The following is a 23,340-nucleotide window of genomic DNA, read 5'->3' as shown; positions in this document are numbered from 1 at the left end:
AATACAAAATAACAGTGCACATAAGTGCTGACCCAAAGTAGATCTATTGCATAAACAGACATCCCTTGTGCAAGTAAACAAATCAATCCATCATACGTGCGAGTAGCTGAACTGAAGACAGGAAGAAAAAAAGATAAAGACAGATTTATTAATCTTTTTAACAAAGAGTTTGGAGCTCACCACTTCAAACACAGCACATTTTATTGATTTACACCAATCCATGAATCTTACTGAAGCACATATTGCTCTCATCTTCACTTGAGGTGAGCTTTTGCACAGTTCACTGTGTGATAAGTTTACCACATGATCTGCTGAATCTCACCACTACAGCTCCCAATAAAATTAGTAAAAACGTTCATGATCATCAAAATTATTTGTGCAATCACTGAGCAGCTGAAGTCACTGACCCTGCATTGATGGGCAATAAAACTGACACTGCCCTCAATTTTAGCTGTCATTGTAAACAATGTAAACACTTCAACTTCTGCTATGACTATCTGCAGAATCCAGGAAATGTCAATAGTCAATGAGCAAGAGACCATAAAATCCCCCGGACCTGTCATCCTGTAACATTTGAACGATGTGACGAGAGCAGGATCTAAGTGCAGTAACTTTAATGATGAATTAATAAAACAACATACAAGACAGGATAAATGCAGAAAATGTCAAAACTAGGAACCAGGAATGAAGAACAAAACAAACAGGCTAGAACTCAGAACGAACTGGATAAACACACATAACAACTGACAAAGGTTAAACAGACAATAGGGCAATATATAAACACATGGATAAACAAGGTAAATGAAACACAGGTGAGAATCAATAGGGACCAGCTGGAAGTGATCAGAGCAGGGGATTAAGGGAAGTGTATTCCAGGGGATCAGATGACAGAGGAAAAATACAGGGCAGACAACAGTGAACAGGTGGCTTAACAGGGGCTCCTGATGCCCAAGGAGGGCAGGAAGGGGATGCAGATCCAAGATGGAGCCAGAGAACAAAGAGTTCAGAGCAGAACAAGCTGGTGGTCAAAGGACCCAGGAGACGAGATCAGATCAGGCAGACCATGTGACCAAGAAAACCAAGTCAGATCAGGCAGACATCCAGGGAACCAAGGAAACCAGAGCAGATAAGGCAGACAGCCATGAGACCAAGGGATCCAGAGCAGATCAGGTTGACGGCGATGAGACCAGGGATACCAGAACAGATCAGGCAGATGATCTGGAGACCCAGAAGAATAGCATAGATAAAGCAGATGGTCAGGAGACCCAGAAGACCAGAGCAGATCAGGCAGACGGTCAGGAGACCTAGAAGACCAGAGCAGATCAGGTGGATAGTCAGGAGACCCAGAAGACCAGAGCTGATAAGGTGGATGGCCAGGAGACCCAGGAGACCAGAGCTGATAAGGTGGATGGCCAGGAGTCCCAGGAGACCAGAGTAGATCAGGAGGATGGCCAGGGGACCCAGGAGACTAGAGCAGATCAGGCGGATGGCCATGAGACCAGGGAGACCACCTCATGGTAGGGACTGGGTCAGGAGGCCACAGAGCTGAAAGAGGGTCAGGAGGCCTGAGTGGTGACCACAGACTAGAGACTGGAGCCATGGAAGACTCTGAGGGCGGAGCTGTGGAAGGAGGAGCCATAGGAGGCTAGAGGGATGGAGCCTTGGTAGGTGGAGATGTGGGAGGCTCAAGGGGCGGAGCCATGGTAGGCAGAGCCTTGGCAGGCTCGTGGGGCGAAGTCGTGGAAGGTGGAGCCGTGGGAGGCTTGAGACAAAGAGTCCTGGATGACTGGGGAACGACCTCCATGGTCGCAAACATGAGCAGTCTCGGAGACAACCTCTGTGGTTGTGGACATGAGCAGGGACTTGGAAAAGACCTCTGTGGTCGTGAACACTGGCAGATACTTGGAAACAACCTCTGTGGTCGTGGATATGAGCAGGGACTTGGAAACAACCTCTGTGGTTGTGAACACTGGCAGAGACTTGGAAACGGAAGCTTGTCCTCTCCTCCTCCTCCTCGGGACGGCCGAAGTAGGCAACACTGGCTCAGGGAAGGACGAGACTGGCAACGCTGGCTCTGGGAAGGACGAGACTGGCAATGCTGGCTCTGGGATGGACGAGACTGGCAACGCTGGCTCTGGGACGGATGAGACTGGCATTGCTGGCTCTGGGAGTAACGAGAATGGTGGCTCATTTAATATGGCTGGTGTGGGCATTGGCTCATTGGCCATGATAGACATGGGCGTTGGCTCATTGGTTGTGGCATGCATGGGCGTTGGCTTGTTCACCGTGGCAGGCGTGGGTGCTGACAATTTGTGAGGAAGGGTTTTTGTGGCCCTACGAACCGAAATCAGTGGTGGATCATTCAACATGGAGACAGGGGCCGAGAAGGGCTTCTAGCAGGGAATCGAGGAAGGCTGGGCTGTGACATGGTGAGGAGCAGACTCATTTCGTGGCTGTGACATGGGGAGGAGCAGATTCAGATGTGGCTGTGACATGGTGTGGAGTAAACTCAGGCTTGGAAGACTCGGAAGCCGTGATCGAGATTGAGAGAGGAGAATCCTTTGAAGCAAATGTTTCTAATATTAACTCCACATATTCCTCCCATGTGTAATCTCCGGTCTCCGGCAAATCCCTCCACTTGTGAGCTATGAGTCCGATCTGATACAGGGATTTCAGATGGGAATCGGTAAATCCTGTGTATCTGGCAACAGTGCTAAACAGATGTGAGTATTCCCTAATAGGTAAGTTTGTTCGGCTCAACTGGATAAAATATGCTGCTAGATCCATTTTGGTTCGGTCAGTTGTTCTGTAGCGTTTGAAGGATGTGACGAGAGCAGGGTCTAAGTGTAACAAATTTAATGATGAATAAATAAATCAAAATACAAGACAGGATAAATGCAGAACAGGGCAAAACTGGATAAACACACATAACAACTGACAAAGGTTAAACAGACAATGTGGCAATATATATACATGGATAAAAGAGGTAAATTAAACACAATTGAGAATCAATAGGGAACAGCTGGAAGTGATCAGAGCAGGGGTTTGTGGGAAGTGTAGTCCGGAGGGAACAGATGACAGAGGCAAAACACAGACAACAGTGAATCGTAACACCTCCCTTTGCCAGAAGTTTCTCTGTCACAATCATGAGTGGTCACATTCACTACAAATTTGTCCAGACATGCAGGACTGTGAAATCATTAGACAGACTGAATGCTGAAGATACAGTGACTTACTGCTGGGATGGTTCTCCTGAAACAACAAGAACTTATGTGCCCTGGGCACAGTGTTGATCAAGAAACTAATAAACTCTTTGTATCTTCCCAGGGTTTGAACCTGGAATCTGTGGGTTACCAGCACAGATCTTTAACCTCTACATGGCCACCACGACAAACCATTTAAGCGGACAGCCAATCAGTTCCCTCATGCTTTGACTACAGAACCATCTCGCCCAACCGCTACATTACATGGTCAAGACTCTTTATGCTCCACAATATATATAACATCAGGCACTTCATGTATCCCTGGTCTTGCCACTTCCACTTTGAAACTGCTAATACTTAAGCCTGTGAATGGACCCGCCTAGACACATACTGTAACAGCATCTACTGTATATGTTCTATATAGAAAAAAGTACCATTATTTGCTGGTTTTCTTTCTTTTTTTGGGGGGGGGGGCACAAGATCTAACTGTAGCCTAATACTTCACACTTTACAAGATATTATTATAAAAACTTGACTTATTATTGTAACAGTTATCTTAACAATCTGCTCTGGTGAATGGTCACATAATGCAATGAAAGAAAGCATGCAAGTAGGGTTTACATGAAATATATATTAAACTGAAAAATGTGGAATGAGGCCTCCATTTTTCACAGTATAGTATCCTGTGACAAGAGAATAAACTACAAATATTGATATATGGTACATTAATCCATAAAGGAATATTCCAAGTTCAATACAAGTTAAGCTCAATGGACAGCATTTGTGGAATGATGTTGATTACCACAATACAAAATACAAATGAAAAAAATCAAGGTTACAGAGAGCCACTTACAATGGAAGTAAATGGAGTAAATTTTTCAAGGGTTTATAAAAGCACTTGCAGTACATTAATCCTGTTTAAACTTGTGTATTATTGAGACCCTGTTTACTTCCATTGTAAGTGCCTCACTATAACCCAGATTTAAAAAAAAAATTAAAGCAAGAGGAACAAGTCGAAAGTAATATTTGCCACAAATGCTGTCGATTGCACTTTACTTGTAATTAGCTCTTAATATTCCTATTAATATTCCTTAAATGTAAAATGACATATTTAATGTAGTTTTAAAGCATATTCCCTATTGCTCATTAGTATGCATTTGTCCTCAAATATGATCAAATATAAAAGGAATATATATCTAACAGACACCCAGACTCGTAGATAGCGTAGACCGGAGGTGGTGTTTATTGAAAACAAAACAAACTAAACAAAGGCAGAGATGAACGCGCGGAATCGTCAAAGGAGCGATGGAGCAGGAACCAGGATAAGGGAGCGATGGAGCAGGAACCAGGATAAGAGAGCGAGGGAACGTCTTCAGGGATTAACCAGCGGTAGCAGGTAAGTTAGTCTGTATTCGGAGTCAAGACCAGATGAAGAGTGAAAGGAGGATCGGGCTTTTATGTTGCGGAGCTGATTGATGCAATGACGAGGGACAGGTGCAGATGATCAGTATTCAGGGGAGAGGAATGGTAGAGTATTAGTGCTGGGAGTGTCCGGTAGATCTGTAACAATATATACAGGTGAAACTCGAAAAATTAGAATATCGTGCAAAAGTTCATTAATTTCAGTAATTCAGCTTAAAAGGTGAAACTAATATATTATATAGACTCATTACAAGCAAAGTAAGATATTTCAAGCCTTTATTTGATATAATTTTGATGGTTATGGCTTACAGCTTATGAAAACCCCAAATTCAGAATCTCAGAAAATTAGAATATTACATGAAATCAATAAAAAAAAAGGATTTTAAATACAGAAATGTCGGCCCTCTGAAAAGTATAATCATGCATATGTACTCAGTACTTGGTTTGGGCCCCTTTTGCATTAATTACTGCCTCAATGCGGCGTGGCATGGATGCTATCAGCCTGTGGCACTGCTGAGGTGTTATGGAAGACCAAGATGCTTCAATAGCGGCCTTCAGCTCTTCTGCATTGTTTGGTCTCATGTCTCTCATCTTTCTCTTGGCAATGCCCCATAGATTCTCTATGGGGTTCAGGTCAGGCGAGTTTGCTGGCCAATCAAGCACAGTAATACCATGGTCATTGAACCAGGTTTTGGTACTTTTGGCAGTGTGGGCAGGTGCCAAGTCCTGCTGGAAAATGAAGTCAGCATCTCCATAAAGCTTGTCTGCTGAAGGAAGCATGAAGTGCTCTAAAATGTCCCGGTAGATGGCTGCGTTGACTCTGGACTTAATAAAGCACAGTGGACCAACACCAGCCGATGACATGGCTCCCCAAACCAACACAGACTGTGGAAACTTCACACTGGACTTCAAGCATCTTGGATTGTGTGCCTCTCCATTCTTCCTCCAGACTCTGGGACCTTGGTTTCCAAATGAGATGCAAAATTTGCTCTCATCAGAAAAGAGGACTTTGGACCACTGAGCAACAGACCAGTTCTTTTTTTCTTTAGCCCAGGTAAGACGTTTGACATTTGAAGCCCATGTCCAGGACCCGTCTGTGTGTGGTGGCTCTTGATGCAGTAACTCCAGCCTCAGTCCACTCCTTGTGAAGCTCCCTCACACATTTGAATGGCCTTTTCCTGACAATCCTCTCCAGGCTACGGTCATCCCTGCTGCTTGTGCACCTTTTTCTTCCACACTTTTCCCTTCCACTTAACTTTCTATTAATGTGCTTTGATACAGTACTTTGAGAACATCCAACTTCTTTTGCAATTACCTTTTGAGGCTTTCCCTCCTTGTGGAGGGTGTCAATGATGGTTTTCTGCACAACTGTCAGGTCAGCAGTCTTCCCCATGATTGTGAATTCAACTGAACCAGACTGAGAGACCATTTAAAGGCTCAGGAACCCTTTGCAGGTGTTTAGCTGATTAGAGTGTGACACTTTGAGCCTACAATACTGAACCTTTTCACAATATTCTAATTTTCTGAGATTCTGAATTTGGGGTTTTCATAAGCTGTAAGCCATAATCATCAAAATTATATCAAATAAAGGCTTGAAATATCTTACTTTGCTTATAATGAGTCTATATAATATATTAGTTTCACCTTTTAAGTTGAATTACTGAAATTAATGACCTTTTGCACGATATTCTAATTTTTCGAGTTTCACCTGTATATATATATATATATATATATATATATATATATATATATATATATATATATAATTATACACACTGTAAAATCTAATAAGTTGACCATACTTTGATTTTTCAAGGCAATCGGTTTGCATGCTTTTTCTAAGTTAACATACTTTTTTGACTCAAGTAATCTGAACTTAATTTTTTTAATAATGTTAACTAGATACAAGTAAGCTTAACTCATCTATGATTAAAGTAGCAATGTTTTGATTTAATTGGGTTATACAGTATAAGGGAAATTATGACCAGACTCTAGGTCAGCCATATGGCATACTGGACTCTACTCAGTACTTCTTGGTGCACATAAATCTGCATAAATGTTTTATGTTACCTCATTATGGTTGAGAGCGTTGACCTCTAAAGTGCACATTCACATACTGCTGCGCCGACTTCGCCGCCACCAGCCCTGTGGTAGGTTAATGCTCCTTCACCCATGTACAGCTATCATATGGAAGCACATGCAACAGTTGCTCTAGGATGACGGTCTAACCAATCTCCTCCTTTGAATGCAGTTCCGCACCTATCACTGATAGAGGTTGCGCTGGCAGATGTTCTCCTGGGTGGAGCTGGTGTCAGGAGATCCAGCCATAGTCTCTCGGCTCAGGGTGGATGCAGGCTGCCCAGTCTGCAGGATGAAATCAAGTAGACCTCAGAAATCCAGCAGGTATCTCTCCTCCCTCTGCTGCTGTGCAATAAGGAATTCACACATCAGGGCCACAAGCCCCTCATCGGTTGTTGAATCAGCTTAGCAGTGACTGGCTTGGGTCAGGTGAGCTGGACTTGAACGGCATGTGTGGGAGTTCCTCAGCCACCTCCTCCTTCAACGTCTCCACTGGATACCAGTCCACATCCTCCTTAACGCTTGACTCCACTTGGGATCACAAGCCCCATTTTTGCGCCTTCTTGCAGGTGGCATCCCACCGCTGCCACCAAATGTGATGCAATGGGTTCCAAGAGCCCATTGCAGGACATGGTAAATGTTTGAGATGTTGTATAAATGATGGCCCAACCCACAAGGGCACTCTTGTGCAACGTGTGAAAAAGGTGGCAAAATTGCAGTAAGTGAAGAATATTTACAGGTGATACACTTATAATTCAAAGTTACAAATAAAGAAAAATAAAGTAAATACAAAAATATATAAGTATCTACAATATATATTTGCTTGGGGTTTTTGACTCGATCACGGCACCACAATTGCACGCTTGCTCATCCAATGTTGCAAGAACACCAGGAGTAAATTCTGGGGCTCCCTTTATAACCTAGGCTTCTCCCCCCTAGGAGCCGACCACACTCAAGTAAGCATATATAGATAAATATGTACCACAGATACATTTATTTCAAATCTACATTACATAGTTTATATATATATATATATATATATATATATATATATATATATATATATATATATCACACTACAGATTACAGAATATACGCTGTAAAATGTAATTGGTAACTATTTTTGGTTAACTTTATAACAATTATTATAAAGAATATGATTTTTTCCCTAATATCAAAGCTCTTACAAGAAAAAAAGAAATTAAGATCCAATGTGAATTTTCTTGATAAAAAAAGATGATAGTGCCTGTTAACATGTGCATGTAAAATGGCTAGAAATAGCATTTTAGCTTAGCGTAAAGCTGACAATTTACACATGGTTTATTTCTATTTCTTCTGCTCCAGACTTCAAACTTCTCTGTCTGTTCGTATGAATACACATCATAAGAAAGTGTTTCACCGCTGTTCAAATGCACTTTGGATCGCGCCATTTATATGTATAAATGTTTTCCATCTGAAAGGACTAAATATTAAATGAAACAAATGACAATAAAATGCAAAGTAATCAAAAAACCTTTTGAATGTAACTGTAACTGTAGTAGAATACAGTTACTTATATTTTGTATTTTAAATCTGTATTCCTGTTACATCTGTTTTGTTTCTCCCCAACCCTGGGAATGAGATTGTGGTGTGTAAATATGTGCCAGTGTTGCCATGCCAACGATGATGATCTACTCCATTACATAAACCATATATCTTTATGCTTTGACTCCAAACCTTACAAATTAAACCGTTAAATTTGCAGCAATGACAAATCTTACATTTGACAGATGCTAACATCCATGAAGAATTTGAGCCTTCTGTGGTTTCTCAGACAAGAAATATCACATGGGAAATGTGTGCTTTCTGTATGTGTATCAACTATAATGTTAGCAGGAAAATCATGCTCTGAAAAGATGCAATATGCGTAATGTTATGCTGCATGCATTAAGGTACCTTGATCAGGGCAAAAAAATAAAAAATTCTAATAATAATTCATGCCAGGTATTGCCACAGATATGACTGATGATAAAGTACTTTATCTGCTTATACAGAAGATAATACATACAATGGAAAAAGCTTTACTCAGTGGTAATTCAGAAAGACCAGAAAAAGACAGTAGTGCATGTGGACTTTCAAGGATCTGCTTAGAGAAAGAGGAGGTGGGATCACAAAAAGATAAATAGATAAGAAGGTGCATTTACATTTTCTTTCATCTGTGTGTTTGATGTTTTGTGTTATAATTTCTTAAATGACATATGACAGACATATATACACACCACAGTTTAATTAGAAAAATAGCTTTAAAAAAATACTGAAATGGCATAATAGTTTCCTTTCTTCTATTTATGTATTCCCTTTAGATTTAGTGTGAAAGGATAATAAAAAATAAATAACATGTACTTAATATATTCAATGACCACAAAATCATGGGTAATGTCTGGGTTTAAGTCAAGATTTCAATTTTGTTCAAAATTGTAAAAAAAACACACACACATTTGAAATAGAATGTGTCAGTGTGGTGAATACAAATGTATAAAGGTCCTGTTCAAAATTTGTGAGACAAATTAGTTGTCTACAAAGCCAGTCAAACTGATAAGGCAGACTGATAAAACAGAGGAAAGGAAAGAAACATCCTGTCCTTAGGCAGTTGATGGTGTTCTCTCTACATCCCCTGGGATACTCTGAAGTAAGGACCTCTGGAATGTCTCCTCAGAACATTCTGGAACTAGGAACTCCAGCAGCAGGTCAAGGATACAGTAATTCAAGTGCCTGCAAAGTCTCATACAGAAAATATGCTTGTTAACATTTTAAAAGGGAATCCCTGTTATATTAGGATATATACTTCATATGTGCAACAAATTCTCAAGGGATTTAATTGTGAATATTTTGTTATGATCTTGTGAAACTGTAAGTTTAGATTTATATACCTGTTGATACTGGGTCCCTGTAAAGATTCCAGCACATGCTAACAAACCAGCCTATATTCCTCAGGGTCAAGCATGTCTGTAATACATTCTACAATTCCCACAAAACACATAAACTGTGATTGTGTATGACAGATATAAAGAGTTTGTTGTATTGACAAATATGTTACAAACTGTTTCATCTTGATGTTATTTAAAACCCCTAGGAACATGTTTTAGACAATAGTTCTTGAAGCAACAGTTACAACTAAGACTAGTTCATTAAAGATGGCTGGAACAATCATATAAAGGAGTCATGTCATAAGGAATCAAATTTTCATTGACATTTTGACAAATAAGAGGTCCTTCTACTATAAAAAATATACTGTAAATGTCAGAGCTCAAAACATAATCCCCAATAAATTCATATTTATTTCATATATAAAGTATTTATTGAAACCAAGCTGCAAAAATGCCTCGTTCTCTATTTCTGCAACTTCCCTACATAATTTGGGGGTCCATTAATTCATGACCGCCTCAACAGCAAAAAACAACATCAATGCCAACTTTACATCATTGCATCCTTGGGAACGCCCACTGGTGCTTAAGTCCATAAACTGAAAGAGAGCGGGACAGACAGGCCTAGTGTGGACTTACTATTCTAGAACATCAAAGAAGATTCATCTGGAATATTTTTAATTATTTTTGAATATAAACGTAAACTAGATAGATGTTCCCCTTCTGTCGCTCTCTCCACGTTGTGTCAGAGAAGCGACACTAGGGGTCTCTCTTGAGCGCCGATATTCACCTCTGAACTATGAAAAAAGGCCAATGAGAGTTGGCAACCAGTATTTGCATGTCCCGCCCCCGGACATACGGGTATTTAAGCGGCGCAAATACGGGAGTTCATTCCGAAAATTTCTTCGGAGCCGATGGTTGTGTTTGCAGACTGCTGCGTTTTACACACCGAGTTCCTGCTATCCTCTGCTGCATGCTGTTGGATTCTACGGCGCACAACAGCGGCTTTCTCCTGTTTGCACGGCTGTGCACTTCCTGGCCCTGAGCGCATCGACAGTTGCAGATAAGAAAGATCTCTCACGAGTTCTTTCATTCATAAAAGAGTGATTTTATTTAAAAGAATAATTTCCTCTAAAAGAGCAAAAACACAGCGGCGTTGAACGTCCTTTTAAGGACGCATCTTTATAAAGATGACTTTCCGCCCCTGTGTTGTTCCTGGATGCGGTAGAGTACTCTCCGCTTCCAACGGCCACAGGCGTTGTCTCGTGTGTCTGGGCAGCGATCACACTGAGGCTGCGTTTGTGGATGGTTCATGTTCTCATTGCGAGAACATGACCATGACAACGTTGCGGTCGCGGCTTGCTTACAACCGTAAGCAGGCCACTCCAGCCGCCCCCCGCGTCGCTCCTTCTTCCCACGGGATTGAGGACGATGCAGCTGGCGATGGAGGGGATGGCAGCGGGTGCAGCTCCGCCGGGTACGCCTCCTCGTACCACCCGCGCCCCGGCACGCTTGTTGACTCCCGCCCCCGCTCGAGGTGGCGGCGACTCGCCTCAGCCAGTCTGCCTACCCTCTTGCGATGGAAGCAGACGAGTTCACCGCGACATCGGAGGGTGTGGGCTCTGATGCTGCGGGCTCCTCTGGGCTGCCGCCTTCGGGCTTGCACGCCCAGGAGGAGGCCGACACACAGATGTCCGATATGCTTTCCTGGGCAGCCAACAGCATGGGTCTGGATTGGAACCCTCCATCCTCCCCACAGCCATCACGGCTGGACGATTGGTTCTTGGGCGTGGGCGCCGCTCACAGCCTCGCCCCCCCCGGTTCCTTTCTTCCCGGAGGTGCATGATGAGCTGACGTCTTCGTGGAGAGCACCCCTCTCCACTCGCCGCACCGCCACCTGCTCATCCGCCCTCGCCACCCTCGACGCGGCGAGCGCCACGGGTACACGGAGATCCCCAGGTGGATAGAGCTGTTGCGCTCCACTTATGTCCCGGAAGCACTACCACCTGGCGGGGCCGCCCTGTACTCCCTTCCCGGTCCTGTAGAGCAACATCCTCACTCACCGCGAAGGCCTACAGCGCTACCGGACGCGCCGCTTCCGCCCTGCATGCCATGGCTCTCCTGCAGGTCCACCAAGCCAAGGCACTTTGCAACATGCACGGGGGTGGCCCTGATCCCGACACGCTGCAGGAACTGCGCTCAGTGACCAACCTCGCCCTGAGAGCGACGAAGGTCACAGCGCAGGCACTCGGGCAGGCGATGGCCACTCTGGTGGTCCAGGAACGTCAGCAATGGCTGGACTTGGTTGAGATGCGTGAAGCTGACAAGACTCGCTTCCTCAATGCCCCTGTCTCCCAGTTCGGCCTCTTCGGCAACACCGTTGAGGACTTTGCCCAGCAGTGCTCCCTGGTGAAGAAGCAGACGGAGGCCATTTCGCACATCATGCCGCGGCGCAAGCTTGCCGCCACGGCCCAGGCCCCACCTGCTCGCCGAGGGCGACCTCCCGCGGCCAGAAGACCTTCTGCTCTGCCCCAACCTGGGCCCAGCTCTCAGCCCCGGCGTCGAGCAAACCGCAGGAAGCGTACGCCCCCTGCCTCACGGACCCCTTCGAGGACCCGGAAGGCTCCCAAGCGTCCCTGACACAGCGGACCCAGAGGACAAGAAGTTAGCTCCAGAGGTGGTAAGACCACTCCGTCCCCCGGTGGAGGGCCGGGAGGAGAATCTTTTGTTTTTTCATTTGCCGCACCCCCTGACGGGGGCTGCAGTACCTAAATTCTCAATAAAAGAGCTGTTTCCTTTACCTCTGGGTCACATGGCCTGCAAATGCCGTTCTCACGGCACTGTGCTTACAGGCCTCAACAGTCTCGGCGCCCAGGATGCAGTGCTCCCGCCCTCAGCCCCACGACTGTTCCCCGGCCGGCTGGTTCAGACGAGTCCAGAGGACGCCAGCATCAGACCTCCTCCTCAGTCACGAACCCGCCCCCTGCCGGGTGCGCGGAACAAGGTAAGTGCTTTGAGTTTATTCTCAGCACCAGAGCCTCGGGACGCCACAGCGCCTCCCGACGCCATGTTACCTGTTCCGCACCGCTGCGAAGCCCCGCCGGGTACGTCCAAAATACTCGCCCCCTTGGTGCCCCTAGCACAGAGCTTAGAGGCATGGCTTTCACTGCCCAGCTCGTCACGGTGGCTGCACCGGACCATCCGACTCGGTTACGCAATTCAGTTTGCCAGGTCTCCGCCCCCCTTTGTGGGCGTTCGTTCCTCCGCAGTGCACGGCGAACATGCCCACTCCCTGCGCGAGGAAATCGCCTCCCTTCTAATCAAGGACGCGATAGAGCCTGTCCCTCCGACCGAAAGGAAGAAGGGTTTCTACAGCCCTTACTTCGTTGTACCCAAGAAAGGCGGCGGCATACGACCGATCTTGGACCTGCGAGTTTTCAATCGGACTTTGTCCAAACTCCCGTTCAAAATGCTTACCCAGAAACAAATTTTATATGGCGTCCGGCATCTAGATTGGTTCGCAGCGGTATACCTGAAGGACGCGTACTTCCACGTCTCAATTCGCCCTCGACATCGACGCCACAGCGCCTCCCGACGCCATGTTACCTGTTCCGCACCGCTGCGAAGCCCCGCCGGGTACGTCCAAAATACTCGCCCCCTTGGTGCCCCTAGCACAGAGCTTAGAGGCATGGCTTTCACTGCCCAGCTCGTCACGGTGGCTGCACCGGACCATCCGACTCGGTTACGCAATTCAGTTTGCCAGGTCTCCGCCCCCCTTTGTGGGCGTTCGTTCCTCCGCAGTGCACGGCGAACATGCCCACTCCCTGCGCGAGGAAATCGCCTCCCTTCTAATCAAGGATGCGATAGAGCCTGTCCCTCCGACCGAAAGGAAGAAGGGTTTCTACAGCCCTTACTTCGTTGTACCAAGAAAGGCGGCGGCATACGACCGATCTTGGACCTGCGAGTTTTCAATCGGACTTTGTCCAAACTCCCGTTCAAAATGCTTACCCAGAAACAAATTTTATCTGGCGTCCGGCATCTAGATTGGTTCGCAGCGGTAGACCTGAAGGACGCGTACTTCCACGTCTCAATTCGCCCTCGACCCTTTCTACAGTTTGCGTTCGACGGCCAGGCGTATCAGTACAAGGTCCTCCCCTTCGGCCTGTCTCTGTCCCCTCGCGTCTTCACGAAGGTCACAGAAGCGGCTCTTGCCCCGCTACAAGGTGTGGGCATACGCATACTCAATTACCTCGACGATTGGCTCATTTTGGCCTCCTCGCAGGAATTACTATGCGCACACAGAGACCAGGTGCTCGAGCACCTCGGGCGTTTAGGGTTTCAGGTCAACTGGGAAAAGAGCAAGCTCACCCCGGTCCAGAGCATCTCTTTTCTCGGTTTGGAGTTAGACTCAGTCTCAATGACAGCACGTCTCTCCAACGAGCGTGCTCAGTCAGTGCTGGAATGCCTCGCTTCTTTCGAACCAGGCACCATGGTCCCTTTGAAATGTTTCCAACGGCTCCTGGGGCATATGGCATCCTCCGCGGCGGCCGCGCCACTGGGGTTGATGCATATGAGACCACTTCAGCATTGGCTCCAGACTGGAGTCCCGAGACGAGCATGGCGCCACGGCACTCACGGCGTGGAAGTTACCCCTGCCTGCCGCCAAACCTTCAAACCCTGGACAGACCTCTGCTTTCTACGGGCAGGAGTACCCTTGCAGCAGGTGTCCCGTCACGTTCTGGTTACAACCGACGCCTCCAAATTGGGTTGGGGCGCTGTGTGCAATGGGCACGCAGCCGCAGGCCGGTGGAACCGAGGCCCGCTGCGCTGGCACATCAACTGCCTAGAGCTGCTGGCTGTTTTTCTTGCCCTGAAGAAATTTCTTCCATTGATTCGTGGCAAGCACGTCCTAGTCAGGACAGACAGCACCACGGTGGTGGCCTACATAAACCGCCAAGGCGGAGTACACTCCCTCCACATGTCACAGCTCGCCCGTCGTCTCCTCCTTTGGAGTCAGCAGCGACTGGAGTCACTGCGCGCCACTCACATCCCCGGCAACCTCAATGTGATAGCGGACGCGCTGTCAAGACAAAACTTGCCTGGCGGAGAGTGGAGGCTCCACCCCCAATTGGTCCAGCTGATTTGGGACAGGTTCGGCAAGGCCCAGGTAGACCTGTTTGCCTCCCAGGAAACCTCCCACTGTCCGCTCTGGTATGCCCTCACAGAGGCTCCCCTTGGGACAGATGCTCTGGCGCGCAGCTGGCCCGCGGGGCTGCGCAAGTACGCTTTTCCCCCAGTGAGCCTTCTTGCACAGGTGCTATGCAAGGTCAGGGAGGACAAGGAGCAAGTCACTCTGGTGGCCCCCTACTGGCCCAACCAGACGTGGTTTTCGGATCTCATACTCCTCATGACAGCCCCTCCCTGGCGAATTCCCCTGAGGAAGGACCTTCTTTCTCAGGGACAGGGCACGCTCTGGCATCCGCATCCAGACCTCTGGAATCTCCACGTCTGGTCCCTGGACGGGACACGGAGGATCTAGCCGGCCTACCTTCGGCCGTCATAGACACTATTAACCAGAGCCCCTTCGACCAGGCATCTTTACGCCCTGAAGTGGCGTCTGTTCGCGGACTGGGGTTCTTCCCGAGCCAAAGACCCGCAGAAGTGCGCAGTTAGGTCAGTGCTCGTGTTTCTTCAGGAGAGGCTGGAGAGGAGGCTGTCCCCCTCCACCCTCAAGGTGTATGTTGCTGCTATCGCAGCCCACCATGACACGGTAGACGGCAAGTCTCTTGGTAAGCACGACTTAATCGTCAGGATCCTAAAAGGTGCCCGGAGGATGACTCCCTCCCGGCCTAACCTGTTTCCCTCCTGGGATCTCTCGGTCGTCCTTATGGGACTCCGGAGACCCCCCTTCCAGCCGCTTGACTCAGTTGGACTCAGGGCCCTCTCTCTCAAGACTGCCCTGCTGATCGCGCTTGCTTCCATCAAGAGGGTCGGGGACCTGCATGCGTTCTCTGTTAGCAACGCTTGCCTGGAGTTCGGTCCGGCGGACACTTTCGTGATCCTAAGACCGCGACCGGGCTACGTGCCCAAGGTTCCTACCACACCCTTCAGGGATCAGGTGGTGAACCTGCAAGCGCTGCCCCGGGAGGAGGCAGACCCAGCCCTTTCACTGCTGTGTCCAGTACGTGCCTTACGTATTTACCTGGACCGCACACAGAGCACCAGACACTCTGAGCAGCTCTTCGTCTGCTTTGGCGGACAGCAGAAAGGGAATGCTGTCTCCAAGCAGAGACTCGCCCACTGGGTTGTCGACGCCATTTCCCTGGCTTATCACACCTTATCATGTATCAGCAGATCACGTACACGGCTCAGCGCATGGCTCTTTTTAAGTGGACCCCTAATGCGCTTCTCTGACACAACGTGGAGAGAGCGACAGAAGGGGAACGTCTAGGTTACGTATGTAACCTCCGTTCCCCGATGGAGGGAACGAGACGTTGTGTCTCCCCTGCCACGTCGCTGAGCTGAGCCCCTGTTGTGGCCGGACCATTTCCGGCTCCTCAGAAAAATCCTGAATGAACTCCCGTATTTGCGCCGCTTAAATACCCATATGTCCGGGGGCGGGACATGCAAATACTGGTTGCCAACTCTCATTGGCCTTTTTTCATAGTTCAGAGGTGAATATCGGCGCTCAAGAGAGACCCCTAGTGTCGCTTCTCTGACACAACGTCTCGTTCCCTCCATCGGGGAACAAAGGTTACATACGTAACCTAGATGTTTTTGTCCACTGTCATGTATCTGCCACTGCTTTTAAAATACATGGTGTCAAGTTACATCTCTGAAAAGGAGAGCCCATTCAGTTTCATTAGCTGCTTAGGGACTTGTTGTTTTGATCACAAACTTCTAAACAAACTGTTCTTTTGCCTATTTGCACTATTTTTAATTGTTGGTGTATGTAAACATGTGGTAGATGGATATCTATGACCGTTTTGATGCATTTTCAGATGCGATGACATCTCGGATCTTGTATGCTGGGATCAGCTAATGTTACTCAATCTACACCATGCTATTGTTCAGGAAGAACTATTCTTATATATTTCAAACACTAAAGATAGCTTCACTGATAAACTTCCAGATCTATCTCATACTATTCTCATATATTATCTCATAGTAAACCCCAAAGCCCAGAACAACTTGATGAAATAACAAAAAATATAAATGCAGTCTTCTCTAGCACTCTTGATAGTGTCGCCCCCCCCCCTTCGATTAAAGAAAATTAAAGAAATAAGCCCTGCACCATGGTACAATGATCACACTCATGCTCTCAAGAGAGCAGCTCGGAAAATGGAGCGCATGTGGAAGAATAAAAAATTAAAAGTATTTCGTTGTGCAAGGAAGGATAGTGTCTGTGGCTACAGACAGGCACTAAAAGCTGCCAGGTTAGCATATTTTAGTAAATTCATAGAAAATAACCTCAAAAATCCTAGGTGTTTATTCAATACTGTGGCTAAATTGGTTAGGAATAAAGTCTCAACTAAACCAGATAATACGTTGCAGCACAAGAGTAATGACTTCATGAATTTCTTTACAGATAAAATTTAAATAATCAGAAATAAAATTGGAATTATGCAATCATCTGTCATAGCACCTCAGAAAACAGTGTCTCATAATTTTCCTCACGTGCAACTTCAACCCTTTGTTGTCATAGGTCATGAAGAGCTAACAAAACTTATCAATACATCAAAAGCCACAACATGATTGTTAGATCCAATGGCAACTAAGCTCTTAAAAGAGGTATTTCCTGTCATTTCAGAACCTCTTCTTAATATTATTAACTCTTCGCTATCCTTAGGACATGTCCCAAGAAACTTTAAAATGGCAGTTCTCAAACCGCTTGATCCTGCCAAATCCTGGAAATCTGGCTAGTTATAGACCGATTTCAAATCTCCCTTTTATGTTGAAAATACTAGAAAAGGTAGTATCCACACAAATATGTTCATTTCTAAAGAGAAATAGTATATATGAACAATTTCAGTCAGGATTTAGGCCTTATCACAGTACAGAGACTGCAATTATCAGAGTTACAAATGACTTGCTCTTATCATCTGATTGCAGCTGCATTTCACTTCTAGTGCTTTTAGATCTTAGTGCTGCATTCGACATGATAGATCACAAAATTCTCTTGAATAGGCTACAGAATTATGTTGGCATTTGTGGAGTTGCATTAGCATGGTTTAGGTCCTATTTAGCACACCGCTACCACTTTGTCTATGTAAATGAGGAATTGTCAAACCAAACAAAAGTAAAGTATGGAGTGCCACAGCGATCAGTTTTCGGGCCTCTGCATTTCTCCTTGTACAGTATATGCTTCCCTTTGGAGATATTATCAGTAATCGTGGAATAAGTTTCCACTGCTATGCCGATGATACCCAACTTTATATTTCTTCGAAACCTGATGAGATTTCACAATTCTCCAAATTAGCAGTGATCAATGAAATAAAAGTTTGTATGGCCAGAAATGTCCTTCTACTCAATTCCGACAAAACAGAGGTATTAATTATTGGAAAGAAAACCTCTAAAAATAAGCCGCAAAAATATAATTTGACACTCGATGGATGTACATTTACATCATCTTCAACGGCGAAGAATTTAGGTGTTATATTTGATACCAATCTGTCCTTTGAAAATCAAATTACCAATGTTTGTAGAACAGCATTCTTCCACCTAAGAAATATTCCTAAATTAAAGCACGTGCTCTCTGTTGCTGATGCCGAAAAACGAATTCATGTGTTCATTACCTCAAGACTAGATTATTGTAATGCATTACAGGGAGGATGTCCAACAAGGTCAATAAATAAACTTCAAGTGGTTCAAAATGCAGCAGCCAGAGTGCTAACGAGAACCAAGAAATATGATCATATTAGCCCTATTTTATCATCTTTACATTTGCTACCTGTTAAATTGTGTATTAATTAAAAAATTCTGTTAACTACATACAAAGCTTTGAATGTTCTAGCTCCGCAGTAATTAAGTGACCTTCTGACATGCTATATTCCATCACGTTCATTACGATCGCAACATTCTGGACTGTTAATAGTTCCTAGAATATCAAAATCCACAAAAGGAGGTAGATCCTTTTCATATTTGGCTCCTAAACTATGGAATAGTCTCGCTAACACTGCTTGAGATGCAGACACACTCCCTGAGTTTATGTCTAGACTAAAGACTCATCTATTTAGCCAGGCATACACCCAATTTATACTTCAACCCACAATTAGGCTGCTTTAGTTTGGTCTGCCAGAACCAGAAACCTGAAACTTTGATCATGATCTATAACTCTGCAATAAATTGAACGGAATCTACACTAATATTATTCTATTTGTTTCCCTGTCTCAACCTCGGGACTCCTATATTTAGGTCACCAGAAACATTTGAATCCAGCTCCATTGGTGCTTGGTGTTGGACTTCACTACTACGTGTCGCTGTGTGATGATGACTACATGCAGCCGATGCCAGCCAAACATCACTTCAGTCTATTATAATGAACTTCAGAGGATGAACTGATGCCTACTCCAACCATAAGACATGGAATACTTCATATGCCATTGTCTGAACCTTGGACTTAAGATGGACCACACCGAACCTCACCGAAATTACCAGCCAGGTTGAACAGCGATGTACCTCACTGATCACTGCCTGCATCACCTCGGTCTATTGATGGACTACACTCTTGAAATGGAATACATATACTATCGATTGCCAAAAAAAGCATTCGTCAGCCAATTAACAAGGACAATTGCATCTATGTGAACTTCTGCAGTTAATACAGGATAGTATTAACAAATACAAAGACATTAGTCATTAATCTTATAGTTCATACAAAATCTATGTTTAAACACTGTCCCTTAACACTAACTTAGTTTATTAATTTTAAACCATGACTTGCACCATACATAAGTAATAATTGGCATTATATTCATGATGTTAGCCAGAGGGGAACTGGTCGCCACAGTGTGTCTGGTTTCTCCCAAGGTTATTTTTCTTTAGGTCTTTTTTATTATTTAATTACTTTTTTAAACACAATTCACAATTGTATTATATAATTACACAATGATGACTCATAAACATTATAGATATTACAGTTTTATTTTTTGTTAATGCCTGATCTTCTGTAAAGCTGCTTTGAAATTACATGTGTTGTGAAAGATGCTATACAAATAAAAAATGACTTGACTTGACTTGTTGGATGTGTGTTGTGTGTAAACCCTGAAATTTTGTTTTATAATATTGTGGAGCTTATTCGTTCTTTCAAATATGTTTGTGAGTTTCAAATATGAATGTTTTAGTGGGGCTGCAAAATGTTAGCCAATCACAACAGTGGATGTTTACATTTAAGTTTTAAGGAGGCGCTTAGGCCAAAACTAAGCATTTCAGACAGAGGGCCAGAGACATGGTGGAAAACGATCATATATTTCTAAATTCTGCCTGTTTTGGAGCAAAAATAATAATATTAATAATATTATCAGCAGACCGAAATTGACGTCATGACTGAACAGCTCTATTACACAAGTTAACTAAAGACAATCCAAGGATAGATATGCTGTAACATGGTTGCTGGCTCAACTGTTTCTAAATGGAAATGAAGGCAAATGGCTCCTTCACGTCCATTATTTTTAGGCCATATAAAAATGTCATTTTGAATCTATGTTATAAATTGATCTGGGAACAGTTGAATAAGACAATGAAGGCATTGTAATCTTTTCTTGTCTCTGCTCTGGGTCAAAAGACCGCAGCCCCACAAGCTGCTCACCCCTGGGCCACACTGCATCTTGGAGAAACTGTAGATAAATCACCCAGCATGGGGCACTGGTCACCACCTGAAGAGGACAGAAATGAAGAATAAGCCCTCTTTCCGTGTTTCCAAAAAACAGGTATATAATGCCCATATTTTGTTTAGGTTGTTTAGAGTGCTTCATGTACAAAATTATTAAGGATGGTTCACCTAGAAATTAAAATAATTTATTCACCTTCATGTTGTTCCAAACCTTTATGACTTTCTCCTGTGGAACAAAAAAGGAAATGTTAAGGGAGAATGACAGCTTCAGACACAGTGCACTTTCACTGTATGTGAGGGAACAAAAAATGCAATGAAAGTGATTGGTGACTATGGCTGTAAGTCGCTAACATTCTGCCTGTGTTCTACAGAAAAAGTAATTTGGGTTCGGAACAACATGAGGGTTAGTAATGTTGACATTTGATGAATGATGAATGGGTTTTCATTTAACTATCCCCACAAATCGTCTTGGTTACTGTCATTACCTCCGTTCCCTGATGGAGGGAACGAGACATTGTGTCGTTGTAGTAACACTAGGAGTCCCATTCACATTCAGGTTTTGTGCTGAGGAGCCGAGACAAGGTCCGGCCATTTCAGCGGCTAGTGCAGTGTTGTAGTAAGAGGGACACAAGGTCTCGTTCCCTCCATCAGGGAACGGAGGTTAAGACAGTAACCAAGACGTTCCAAGTCTGTCACTCACTTGACATTGTGTCGATGTAGTGACAACAGGGGCATAGGCGAAATCGCCCCCCCCCCCCCCATTTGAGGGTTGCCCCCCTAAAATATCATTAAAATATGTGTATTGTAAATAATGTAATGATATATTCTTAAAATAATTGTTTAAGAAATAAAATAATACAAATGCAAATGGGGCAACAACAAAAAAAAAAAAACCTTGGTGTCCCCTTCAAAAATTGCTCTTGAGAATTGTTACGTTTATTCCCCCCCCCAACATTTTGATGAAATTTTCGCCCCTGAACAGGGGTCTCTATAGAAAAATGCTTCAACAGCTGAACTGTGTTACTTGAACTGCTGCCTTTTCTCTCTGTTTTCATTTCACAGAGTATAAGATCCGGCTTGGTCCATCTAACGCTATTATACGCATTGGGGAAGTTGTTATTTTCTGTTTCTATTCTTTCAGGGGGAAAAGACCCCATGGAGACCACATTCTGCCCAAAGGGGAGGTCAACATGTGGCAATATGACACATGGGCTCACCAGTTTAGCACCTATCCCAGTACAGGACATATTAGTACCCTTAGTGGGTCTGGCTGCAAACTCCTCTGCCAAATTCGTGAGCCACAGGGCTAGGGAGGAAGGATATCCAGGGTCCATCACTTCGTGAACTCAACTGGGGGTAAAAGCACATGCTTTCGCCTCAGGGGAGGGTAAGGGCGCTATATGCAAGTGATACACACTGCCAGTTGTTCCGTATTACCAAACTCTTCCTGTTCGTACCTGACAAAACATGGGATGAAACCGGCTCATCCCAGAGATTGTAAAGTCTTGTGAAGGTATTGGGTGTTGCCCAGCCCACTGCTATGCAGATGTCTGCTAGAGAGGTGTCATCGGCCAGTGCCCATGAGGATGCCACACTCCTTGTAGAGTGTGCTCATATTCCCAAAGGGGTGGGCACGGACTGGGCCTGGTATGCCAGAGCGATGGCATCCACGATCCAGTGGGCAAGCCTCTGTTTAGAGACAGCGTTCCCTTTACGCTGTCTGCCAAAGCAGACAAAGAGCTGCTCAGAGCATCTAAAGTTCTGCGTGCGATCCAAGTAGGTGCGCAAAGCATGCACCGGGAACAGCAACGATAAGGTTGGGTCTGCCTCCTCCCAGGGCAGCACTTGCAGGCTTACCACCTGATCCCTGAAGGGGGTCATGGGAACCTTGGGCAAATAGCCCGGCTGGGGTCTTAGGATCACGTGAGAATCTGCTGGACCGAACTCCAGGCAAGTGAACACTTGAAGGCATCTGTGGTGACCACGACGCATCTGGACACCTGCTGTAGGGGCACTCTTGCCCGCAAAAATATGAGGTCTGTCTTAGGGTAGAGTAAGTGGCGACAGAGTGGTGTGAGAGGTACGCGATGTGTCCCGCTGCACCATGCCCACCTGGTGCACATGCGAAATCTCTGCACGCGGAAATCGCTAATCTTTTACTCAAAGACGCGATTGAGCCGGTCCCTCCAACCAAAATAAAGAAGGGGTTCTACAGCCCTTACTTCATTGTACCCAAGAAAGGCGGCGGCTTACGACCGATCTTGGACTTGCGAGTTTTCAACCGGGCTTTGCTCAAACTCCCGTTCAAAATGCTCACGCAAAAACACATCTTAACTTGCGTCCGGCATCTAGATTGGTTCACAGCGGTAGATCTGAAGGATGCGTACTTCCACGTCTCAATTCTGCCTCGACACCGACCCTTTCTACGGTTCGCGTTTGACAGCCAGGCGTATCAGTACAAAGTCCTCCCCTTCGGCACGTCTCTGTTCCCTCGCGTCTTCACGAAAGTCGCAGAGGCAGCTCTTGCCCGACTCCGGGAAGCTGGCATTCGCATACTCAATTACCTCGATGACTGGCTTATTCTGGCCCACTCACGAGAATTACTATGCGCTCACAGAGACCAGGTGCTCAGGCAACTCAGACGCCTGGGGCTTCAGGTCAATTGGGAAAAGAGCAAGCTGGCCCCAGTTCAGAGCATCTCTTTTCTCTGGATGGAGCGTGCGCAGTCGGTGCTGAGATGCCTCGCCAGTTTCAGGCCAGGCACAATGCTCCCTTTAAAAGTTTTCCAGAGGCTCCTGGGGCATATGGCATCCTCCGCGGCAGTCGCGCCGCTGGGGTTGATGCATATGAGACCGCTTCAGCACTGGCTTCAGACTCAAGTCCCGAGACGAGCATTTCACCG

The 23,340-nt window shown here is 45.5% G+C and overlaps 1 pseudogene; it reads right to left on the bottom strand.

Annotated features, from left to right (window-relative positions):
* Positions 1-9,325: 9,325 nt before the first annotated feature.
* The window catches only part of LOC127624776 (sorting nexin-19-like), a 50,559-nt pseudogene continuing 36,544 nt past the window's right edge, over positions 9,326-23,340 (bottom strand).

This window comes from Xyrauchen texanus, chromosome 3 (assembly GCF_025860055.1).
Source record: "Xyrauchen texanus isolate HMW12.3.18 chromosome 3, RBS_HiC_50CHRs, whole genome shotgun sequence".
Lineage (NCBI taxonomy): Eukaryota > Metazoa > Chordata > Actinopteri > Cypriniformes > Catostomidae > Xyrauchen > Xyrauchen texanus.
The sequence above is the reverse complement of the archived record's forward strand: the minus strand, read 5'-3'. Positions and strand labels throughout refer to the sequence as shown.